We start from the raw sequence: 11,320 nt of genomic DNA, 5'->3' as shown, positions 1-11,320 counted from the left end.
TGTCTGCCTCATCTTCTGGGTTCTGCCGACTATTCGTGGCTCAGTTGGTTAAGTGACTGTTTCTCACTCCGGAGACCCGGGTTCGTAACCGGGTCCTGACAATATTGTAATTACTTCGCCACCATGGCCTATTTATTGCTTTACCTCATTTACACACACTGTATATAGACTTTTTCTACTGTATTATTGACTGTATATTTTTGTATTCCATGTGTAACTGTTGTTGTTTGTGTTGAACTGCTTTGCTTTATCTTGGGCAGGTCGCAGTAGTAAATGAGAACTTCTTCTCAACTAGCCTATCTGGTTAAATAAAGTTGAAATACATCTAAATAAAATTGTAAATAAGAATTTGTTCTTAACTGACTTGCCTAGTTAAATAAAGGTTAAATAAATTAAATCCATAGATATAGGTTGATGCTCCTTTAAATATGGAGGGTCTTATTCTTGTGACATGATGATCGATGCTTGGCTGCCATTTGACAAATAAAAAAAATCAATTACTTTTGCCCATAATAATCTCATATTGTAATAAACTATACCTGCACTGTATATGCAAGCTGTTGGCTAGACCGCACGTGCCAATACCAGAGTGGGCATAATGCTATACCTCCTCAAAAAAAATTGTACAAAACAATCAGTAGGCCTAGAGTATAAATGTGATGGAAAACCTTTTAACCTTTTAACAGTTTTTCAGCGGCAGTGACTGGGAGACTAGTCGGGATGGAGGGAAAGATGAACGGGGCAAAGTACAGAGAGATAATGATGAAAGCGTGCTCCAGAACGCTCAGAACCTCAGACTGGGGTGTTTCACCTTCCAACAGGACAACAACCTTAAGCACACAGCCAAGACAACACAGGAGGGGCTTCGGGACAAGTCTCTGAATGTCCTTGAGTGACCCTGCCAGAGTCCAGACTTGAACCCGATCTAACATCTCTGGAGAGACCTAAAAATAGCTGTGCAGTGATGTTCCCCATCCAACCTGACAAAGCTTGAGGGGATCTGCAGAGAAGAATGGTAGAAACTCCCCAAATACAGGTGTGCCAAGCTTGTAGCATCATATCCACAAAAGACTCGAGGATTTAATCACTGCCAAAAGGTGCTACAACAAAGTGCTGAGTAAAGGGTCTGATTACTTATGTAAATGTGACATTTCAGTGTTTTATTTTAAATACATTTCCCAACATTTCTAAAAACCTGTTTTTGCTTTGTCATTATGGGGTATTGTGTGTAGATTGAGGGGAAAAACAATTGAATCAATTTTACAATAAGGCTGTAACGTATCAAAATGTGGAAACAGTAAAGGGGTCTGAATACTTTCCGAATGCACTGTATACATTTTGAACAAGATTATCTATTTTGGATGCAATTTCAATGGAATTGATGGAGAGAGAGAGAGTGTTCACGTGCACACTGATTTCAAGCAACACTATTCAAGTGATACTGTATGTTGTTAATTCCACAAGTGAAACAAAATGTAACCCCAAAGGCCAGATGGAGATGTGTAAATTAGATGTGCATTTAGTCCTTATATTACTGTAGCATATGCTGCAGCAAATGTAGGTACTACAATGGAAATAAATCCCCGACTTTATTGTGCAATCCCAGTGACTTTTACAATTGTTTGTGTGTATATATGTATTTTTTTTTACTGACAAATAAAAATCAAATCAATCCAAACTGTGCAGCAGCAATTTTGATGAATGGAGAGAGACACCAAAAAGTTTAAATGACATTCATAGATTGTCAAACCAAGCCTTTGACACTAGGTAGGCCTAAAGTAAAGTGTTTTCAGTTTGTCGAGATTGACAGTCTATTTATTGTGTTGAAAACGCAAACCATGAAACTGAAATGCCTGAAATCTGTATGTTTTGTTTATTGGTTGTGTGTTGCATTGGCATAAATACCTGTTGAAGGAAAATTTGTTGCATATATTTTATATAATTATATATCTGGCATCAAAATGTTGAAAATCTGATTTCCCCCTAGCTGATCATGGTCTGCAACTGGCTCTGATCATGAAGTAATAAAAGGCAGGGAGAGTGAGCTCATCTGTGGTGATCAGCAAACCTTCAACCTGGTCGTAACATTATTTTGAGTTATTATTTTGAGGTGAGTAATCGCTGTCCTGATACAGTGGGGTAAAAAAAGTATTTAGTCAGCCACCAATTGTGCAAGTTCTCCCACTTATAAAAGATGAGAGAGGCCTGTAATTTTCATCATAGGTGCACTTTAACTATGACAGACAAAATGAGAAAAAAAATCCAGAAAATCACATTGTAGGATTTTTTATGAATTTATTTGCAAATTATGGTGGAAAATAAGTATTTGGTCACCTACAAACAAGCAAGATTTCTGGCTCTCACAGACATGTAACTTCTTCTTTAAGAGGCTCCTCTGTCCTCCACTCGTTACCTGTATTAATGGCATCTGTTTGAACTTGTTATCAGTATAAAAGACAGTTGTCCACAACCTCAAACAGTCACACTCCAAACTCCACTATGGCCAAGACCAAAGAGCTGTCAAAGGACACCAGAAACAAAATTGTAGACCTGCACCAGGCTCGGAAGACTGAATATGCAATAGGTAAGCAGCTTGGTTTGAAGAAATCAACTGTGGGAGCAATTGTTAGGAAATGGAAGACATACAAGACCACTGATAATCTCCCTCGATCTGGGGCTCCAGGCAAGATCTCACCCCGTGGGGTCAAAATGATCACAAGAACGGTGAGCAAAAATCCCAGAACCACACGGGGGGACCTAGTGAATGACCTGCAGAGAGCTGGGACCAAAGTAACAAAGCCTACCAACAGTAACACACGACGCCGCCAGGGCGTCAAATCCTGCAGTGCCAGACGTGTCCAGGCCCGTCTGAAGTTTGCTAGAGAGCATTTGGATGATCCAGAAGAAGATTGGGAGAATGTCATATGGTCAGATGAAACCAAAATATAACTTTTTGGTAAAAACTCAACTCGTCGTGTTTGGAGGACAAAGAATGCTGAGTTGCATCCAAAGAACACCATACCTACTGTGAAGCATGGGGGTGGAAACATCACGCTTTGGGGCTGTTTTTCTGCAAAGGGACCAGGACGACTGATCCATGTAAAGGAAAGAATGAATGGGGCCATGTATTGTGAGATTTTGAGTGAAAACCTCCTTCCATCAGCAAGGGCATTGAAGATGAAATGTGTCTGGGTCTTTCAGCATGACAATGATCCCAAACACACCGCCCGGGCAACGAAGGTGTGGCCTCGTAAGAAGCATTTCAAGGTCCTGGAGTGGCCTAGCCAGTCTCCAGATCTCAACCCCATAGAAAATCTTTGGAGGGAGTTGAAAGTACGCGTTGCCCAGCAACAGCCCCAAAACATCACTACTCTAGAGGAGATCTGCATGGAGGAATGGGCCAAAATACAAACAAGAGTGTGTGAAAACCTTGTGAAGACTTACAGAAAACGTTTGACCTCTGTCATTGCCAACAAAGGGAATATCCCAAATTATTGAGATAAACTTTTGTTATTGACCAAATACTTATTTTCCACCATAATTTGCAAATAAATTCACAAAAAATCCTACAATGTGATTTTCTGGATTTTTTTCCCTCATTTTGAAGTGTACCTATGAGGGAAATTACAGGCCTCTCTCATCTTTTTAAGTGGGAGAACTTGCACAATTGGTGGCTGACTAAATACTTTTTTTTTGCCCCACTGTATCTAGAAATGGTGGCAGAAACATTATGTACAAAAGAAGTTGTGAAAAAAAACAATAGCACAATTGGTTAGGGGACCATAAAACTGCAGCCATCTCCTCCAGTGCCATTATCATGTGATCGTTTACGTAAGCAAGATTTGAGATTATTATGTTTTAGTCAAATATTATATCTGTTTGGGTTTCTTTCGGTCAATTTGCAGTCTACAAATTATCTGTAATTATGTTCTAGCACCCGACCAGCCACTCAAGAAAGAAATCTAGTTGATGATCTCTGGTGTAGTCTATTGTTATTATTTGATTTGTTTCCTATTTATTTATGTTATCCAAAAGTGTCTACTACGGTCATTTATCATCAAGATCGGGGGGTAACATATGACTGGACTGTCCATATTTTAAATATGTAAATAAATCAAGCCAATTGGGGGATGGGATTTAATTATTAGTGCCAGAAGGAAATGGACCAGAATTGATCCCATGCTAACCTGGTAGACTTATATGTGCATGCTCAAGTCAGTGACCCTAACCACGAGACCACCCCAGGCCACGATTTAACTGAATTTTGACCTTAGGATACACTTGACACTTGCATGCCGTAACCTAAAGGCTATATAAAAAGACGGTTGTTGATGTGTATGACTGCATTGCAGTAATAGGACCTAGGCATAACGTTTCAGCTTGCAAGAGTGAAAATAAGTTAAGATCCGTACTAAGCAGGATCAATGAGTTGGCCAGCTAACTTTCATAAACAACCCAAATGATCTACTGATTTTCAAGAACATTAAGAAAGCCAGACTTCAATGTGTTTTTGGTTGGTAAGTCAAATAGACAATGCTCATTTCAAGCTATCCTTTCTAAAAAAAAAAAGTTTTAAATGATTTCTGAATATTTAGGCAAGATAGCTGGCCAACTCATTGATTCTGCTTTGTAGTATACCCCTCAGATGTTGCGCCCCTATCTTATTGTGTGGCTGTTTTATTGTTGTTGTTATACCTGCCAGCTAACCAGGTGTACATTTACATTTACATTTAAGTCATTTAGCAGACGCTCTTATCCAGAGCGACTTACAAATTGGTGCATTCACCTTATGACATTCAGTGGAACAACCACTTTACAATAGTGCATCTAAATATTTTAAGGGGGGTGAGAAGGATTACTTTATCCTATCCTAGGTATTCCTTAAAGAGGTGGGGTTTCAGGTGTCTCCGGAAGGTGGTGATTGACTCCGCTGTCCTGGCGTCGTGAGGGAGTTTGTTCCACCATTGGGGAGCCAGAGCAGCGAACAGTTTTGACTGAGCTGAGCGGGAACTGTACTTCCTCAGTGGTAGGGAGGCGAGCAGGCCAGAGGTGGATGAACGCAGTGCCCTTATTTGGGTGTAGGGCCTGATCAGAGCCTGGAGGTACTGAGGTGCCGTTCCCCTCACAGCTCCGTAGGCAAGCACCATGGTCTTGTAGCGGATGCGAGCTTCAACTGGAAGCCAGTGGAGAGAGCGGAGGAGCGGGGTGACGTGAGAGAACTTGGGAAGGTTGAACACTAGACGGGCTGCGGCGTTCTGGATGAGTTGTAGGGGTTTAATGGCACAGGCAGGGAGCCCAGCCAACAGCGAGTTGCAGTAATCCAGACGGGAGATGACAAGTGCCTGGATTAGGACCTGCGCCGCTTCCTGTGTGAGGCAGGGTCGTACTCTGCGGATGTTGTAGAGCATGAACCTACAGGAACGGGCCACCGCCTTGATGTTAGTTGAGAACGACAGTTTGTTGTCCAGGATCACGCCAAGGTTCTTAGCGCTCTGGGAGGAGGACACAATGGAGTTGTCAACCGTGATGGCGAGATCATGGAACGGGCAGTCCTTCCCCGGGAGGAAGAGCAGCTCCGTCTTGCCGAAGTTCAGCTTGAGGTGGTGATCCGTCATCCACACTGATATGTCTGCCAGACATGCAGAGATGCGATTCGCCACCTGGTCATCAGAAGGGGGAAAGGAGAAGATTAATTGTGTGTCGTCTGCATAGCAATGATAGGAGAGACCATGTGAGGTTATGACAGAGCCAAGTGACTTGGTGTATAGCGAGAATAGGAGAGGGCCTAGAACAGAGCCCTGGGGGACACCAGTGGTGAGAGCGCGTGGTGAGGAGACAGATTCTCGCCACGCCACCTGGTAGGAGCGACCTGTCAGGTAGGACGCAATCCAAGCGTGGGCCACGCCGGAGATGCCCAACTCGGAGAGGGTGGAGAGGAGGATCTGATGGTTCACAGTATCGAAGGCAGCCGATAGGTCTAGAAGGATGAGAGCAGAGGAGAGGGAGTTAGCTTTAGCGGTGCGGAGGGCCTCCGTGATACAGAGAAGAGCAGTCTCAGTTGAATGACTAGTCTTGAAACCTGACTGATTTGGATCAAGAAGGTCATTCTGAGAGAGATAGCGGGAGAGCTGACCAAGGACGGCACGTTCAAGAGTTTTGGAGAGAAAAGAAAGAAGGGATACTGGTCTGTAGTTGTTGACATCGGAGGGATCGAGTGTAGGTTTTTTCAGAAGGGGTGCAACTCTCGCTCTCTTGAAGACGGAAGGGACGTAGCCAGCGGTCAGGGATAAGTTGATGAGCGAGGTGAGGTAAGGGAGAAGGTCTCCGGAAATGGTCTGGAGAAGAGAGGAGGGGATAGGGTCGAGCGGGCAGGTTGTTGGGCGGCCGGCCGTCACAAGACGCGAGATTTCATCTGGAGAGAGAGGGGAGAAAGAGGTCAGAGCACAGGGTAGGGCAGTGTGAGCAGAACCAGCGATGTTGTTTGACTTAGCAAACGAGGATCGGATGTCGTCGATCTTCTTTTCAAAATGGTTGACGAAGTCATCTGCAGAGAGGGAGGAGGGGGGGGGGGGAGGAGGATTCAGGAGGGAGGAGAATGTGGCAAAGAGCTTCCTAGGGTTAGAGGCAGATGCTTGGAATTTAGAGTGGTAGAAAGTGGCTTTAGCAGCAGAGACAGAGGAGGAAAATGTAGAGAGGAGGGAGTGAAAGGATGCCAGGTCCGCAGGGAGGCGAGTTTTCCTCCATTTCCGCTCGGCCTTCCGGAGCCCTGTTCTGTGAGCTCGCATTGAGTCGTCAAGCCACGGAGCGGGAGGGGAGGACCGAGCCGGCCTGGAAGATAGGGGACATAGAGAGTCAAAGGATGCAGAAAGGGAGGAGAGGAGGGTTGAGGAGGCAGAATCAGGAGATAGGTTGGAGAAGGTTTGAGCAGAGGGAAGAGATGATAGGATGGAAGAGGAGAGAGTAGCGGGGGAGAGAGAGCGAAGGTTGGGACGGCGCGATACCATCCGAGTAGGGGCAGTGTGGGAAGTGTTGGATGAGAGCGAGAGGGAAAAGGATACAAGGTAGTGGTCGGAGACTTGGAGGGGAGTTGCAATGAGGTTAGTGGAAGAACAGCATCTAGTAAAGATGAGGTCGAGCGTATTGCCTGCCTTGTGAGTAGGGGGGGAAGGTGAGAGGGTGAGGTCAAAAGAGGAGAGGAGTGGAAAGAAGGAGGCAGAGAGGAATGAGTCAAAGGTAGACGTGGGGAGGTTAAAGTCGCCCAGAACTGTGAGAGGTGAGCCGTCCTCAGGAAAGGAGCAGAGTGTGTAGAGTGGGGAGGAGAGAGGAGGGGAGCACGGAGAGCCAACTCTCGACCACTTGGTGCCCTGTGGTGAGGAAGTTCATGGTCTATCATGGACTCTGGATCAATGAGGGCACCAAAGGATTTCTCTCTGTATAACCATGGTGTACCTCACTTGCTGTCCGCAGTCAAAGAGCAAATGTACTGTCAGGACCATGACAGAATGACATATAGGATTATAGTACCTAACAACCCAGAGCTTTTTCTGGTCAGGAAAATCTCCAGTCCCTGATAATAAGAGGTGAGAATTTGTGTGAGATGGCTGTCAATAGAGATATAGTACTTTAGGAAAATGTAAGGAGGCCTGGTATAAAGAGGTCATTCAGGTCATATACTGTCACCAAGGGTGTCACACACAGAGCAGACCCTGTCCTGGCCCCACTTCGGCAGGAATGATAAGAATGGACATTCACATTCCCAGTTGTGAATGGTGTTTTTTGTTCATTTGTTTGTTTTATCAATTGGACTCAGGCCAGGACATTCAGAGGGTCATTGTCATTGGTCAACACCAGTAGGCAGCCATTGTCATTGGTCAGAGCATGTTCTGTGAACTGTGAAAGAGCCTATGAGCATCAGCAACATCATCAGCAGCTCTGCCATTATACTGGGCCAGGGCTACATTTCCTGCAACACGGCAGCTGCATTATCACACTTTACAATACCACAACACAGGGACATGAGTGGGTAAGCCATCAAATACAACCCTTCTCTTTCAAACCATGCTAATCTACCGTCAATAGGTACACTACACTCTTTCTGTTTCACTGAAAACCATCCCGTTCACCTTTGGTTCACCCACCAACCACTGAGTGTTTCCCCTGCTGTAATGAAAACAGACAGTGATTGTTTGAAGAAGAGGTACACTAGAAACACAGTTCTTGACCAGGGAGGGAAGGATGAATGATGAACGAACAAGAGCTCTGCTTCAGTACAGCCAATTACCACCCCATTGTGTTCCTCTTTGAACGACAGGATCAACCAGGTGGAGATGTTTGTGAGAGACGGGGGCATTTTGTGAAGAGGTGGGTATTCCACTTCAGACAAAGCACATACATTCCCTTCACAAAGACAGATCTTTGCTTTATATTTTGTGCTTGACCTTGATGCCCCCCTGGCAGTGGCGATTTTAGCGTTTCAATCTTGGTGGGGCAACATAATAAATAAAGGGGGGATTCATGCCAGCAAAGCCACTACACAAAACAACACTAAACAATACATGAATTGCACTATAACAGTGCCCACAAACTGTTAGGGGCTAAACAAAGCTGCCCAAAAGCAGAGCTTTCTTTTCAGCAGCATTTAGTGAATCCTTCCCACTGCTACACCTCGCTATAAGCAGAGCCTTGTCTGGCAGCGAAACAGTTAATTCAGCCTTATTTACTGCTTTTTTTTTAAATGCTAAAAATTAAGACAGCTGATATGGCTGACTTGCTTAAACAAAAGTGGTTTCTACTGACAATTGAGATGTACAAACTATGGCATAAGGGGATGACGAGAAGATAAGAGGCAATCTGTAATTTTGATTAAGACATTAATGAGAGAGCTAGGACGCACGGAGTCAATATAACCATTTGTTCAGGACTTTTGAAATGTACAGCGACCGAATTCAGAACATAGGTCGTTCTTACAGTATTATCCCTGCACACCAAGTTAGAACTGTAGGATAAATAAAGGGGGCATATAAGCAGACAATGGAAGCTCTTACAATTTTTAGATAACATTTCTCTAAAATGGGCTATAGACTACATGTGCACCATCAAGTCAGAACAGTAGTAAGTTATGAAGGGGAAAGGGACCAAATTATTAGGGTGAGGCACATGTGCTACTAATGGTTTACTACACAACATACACTTAGTATCACTTTCTTAGCTACAGTATACATATCTCCCTGGCACATTATAATTTATGTGGCAGCATACAACATTTTAGGACTCACCTTGTTTTGCTGTGCTCACTTGAACAGGAAGGAGGCGCGGCGGTCCTTCTTGTGGGCAAATTTTGTCATCAAACCTTATCAAAGTTTGGCATTCTCTGGATTTATGGTGCTTTCAAGACAACTGGGAACTCTGAAAAAAAACAGGGTTGAATCATGATATCAGTGATATTCATGTAGGACCCTTGTAATTCCGAGTTCGATGACCGTTCCAAATGTATTTTCCCAGTCGGAGTTCCCAGATGTCTTGAACTCATTGAAGTCTGAGATTTCCCAGTTCTGAGTTTCCAGTTCCTTTGAACACAGCATAAGTTATGCTGGATTCTTTTCTGGCCCATGGTGTTGAATGTTAATCCTTTTAAGCTTGGAAAAGAGACCCTTAAATCCAGACATGGACTGCACACCCACTACACTGAATAGCAGGCTAGTGATTGCTTTGCAACACTTGCAGTTAGCCTCTGATTCCTTTCAAACCACTCATTGTTGAATTTGTGATTTCCAACTTGTGTCATGTTTATGTCCAGTGGCCGATGAGCACCGATATTTTTTTTATCTATAATTTCTCTTTTTATGAAAAGGATTTGACAGTAGATTGTTGACGTGATTCATGATGATGAATGCTTGTCTAGCTTTCTAGCTACGATTTTGAAAGATGTTGACATGACATGATGTTGACATGATCAGTCCAATCAAAAATACGGTAGATATAACGTGATTTGATGTCATTTTGATCTGTGGCCAATGACCTTGAGCCTTCATGGATGAGCACTTCTAATGTAACTCTATGGCAGCACCCAAGGGGCTTGAACTTTCGAGCTCTCCCCGTAGACTTCACAGTGACGTAGTATCCCCGTGAGTGACAGAACCGAGCCAAACACGGCGCAACGAACGAACATTGCAAACCCCTACTCTCCATATATTCCGCTGGCTGCCCCACCACCACAGAAAGCACTGAGCTAGGCGGAAACACCTGCATTTTAGAGCTGCCTTAGTCAAGAAAGCAAAAAAAAGAGACCATGTTTGTATCCGGCTATACAGAGATTCTTATATATATATTTTTTTACATTGTTTGCAAACTGATGTGGCACACGTATTAAATCCCAAAATAACATGCAAAACAGGCAACAAAATGTATGTATATTTTTTGCTAAACAGGTGGGGCAGAGCGGGTCGCCACTGCCCCCTGGCTGCAAGCAGGTTATTTGTTTGTGTGGGAGAGATGCTCGGTTCCCTCTGGTCAAGGTCATCAGGTCTACTCCATGTCTCCACCAGGCATATCTCTCTCTATTTATATTTGAGTAAGTGTGAGATTGTATGTGTGTGAAAGTATCCATGACTGAGTGAAAGAGAACATTTTAACCTCAGCTCTCACACAGGCTCCCTCACTTGGCTCTGTTCGTCCAGGCCAGGTAGGCCAGGAGAACAGCCCAGGGGCTCTGAATGTGGAAACTGGGGCCTAGAGCAACAGAGCAAGGTGACACCAGGCACCACAGAGAGCCTGTTAGGCTCGTGTAACACTGAGGAGAGCAGGGCTCTGGTAAAAAGTAGTGCACTACAGGGAACAGGCTGCAATTTGGGATACTGGCAGACCAGGGAGAGCTGGGGGGGCATAGCTGTGTGTGGTGGGAGCCTCTAAATTTTGTTCTAGTTAGGAACGCTTTCACTGGACCTGGGTTGCATTTCAAAACAAGAAGCCGGCGTGAACGCAGTACACACACACAGGTGCAGGGAGCAATGACGTATATAGGCACACACACAATCACAAGAACACTATTTTCTCTCCCATCTCCACCCACTAACTAAATGTTCACATTCTGCGAGCAGTGTGGGCTACAGGGGAGGCAGAGAGGGGAGGCATGGGGGAGGAGGGGAGATGGAAAAGGGGCCAAAAGCCAGATCTGACCAACTTCCTATCTCACAAAATGAATATTGAACGATACATTTGTTGCCATGCATTACGCACAAGAAAGTGTTCTCATCCATGCTTTGCCACCAAGTTGTACTCTAAGTTTGAAAATTGGCCTGAAAAAAATAATTAATGCATTCCT

The sequence above is a fragment of the Oncorhynchus gorbuscha genome, linkage group LG25, assembly GCF_021184085.1.
Source record: "Oncorhynchus gorbuscha isolate QuinsamMale2020 ecotype Even-year linkage group LG25, OgorEven_v1.0, whole genome shotgun sequence".
Lineage (NCBI taxonomy): Eukaryota > Metazoa > Chordata > Actinopteri > Salmoniformes > Salmonidae > Oncorhynchus > Oncorhynchus gorbuscha.
This window is presented reverse-complemented; position numbering follows the sequence as displayed.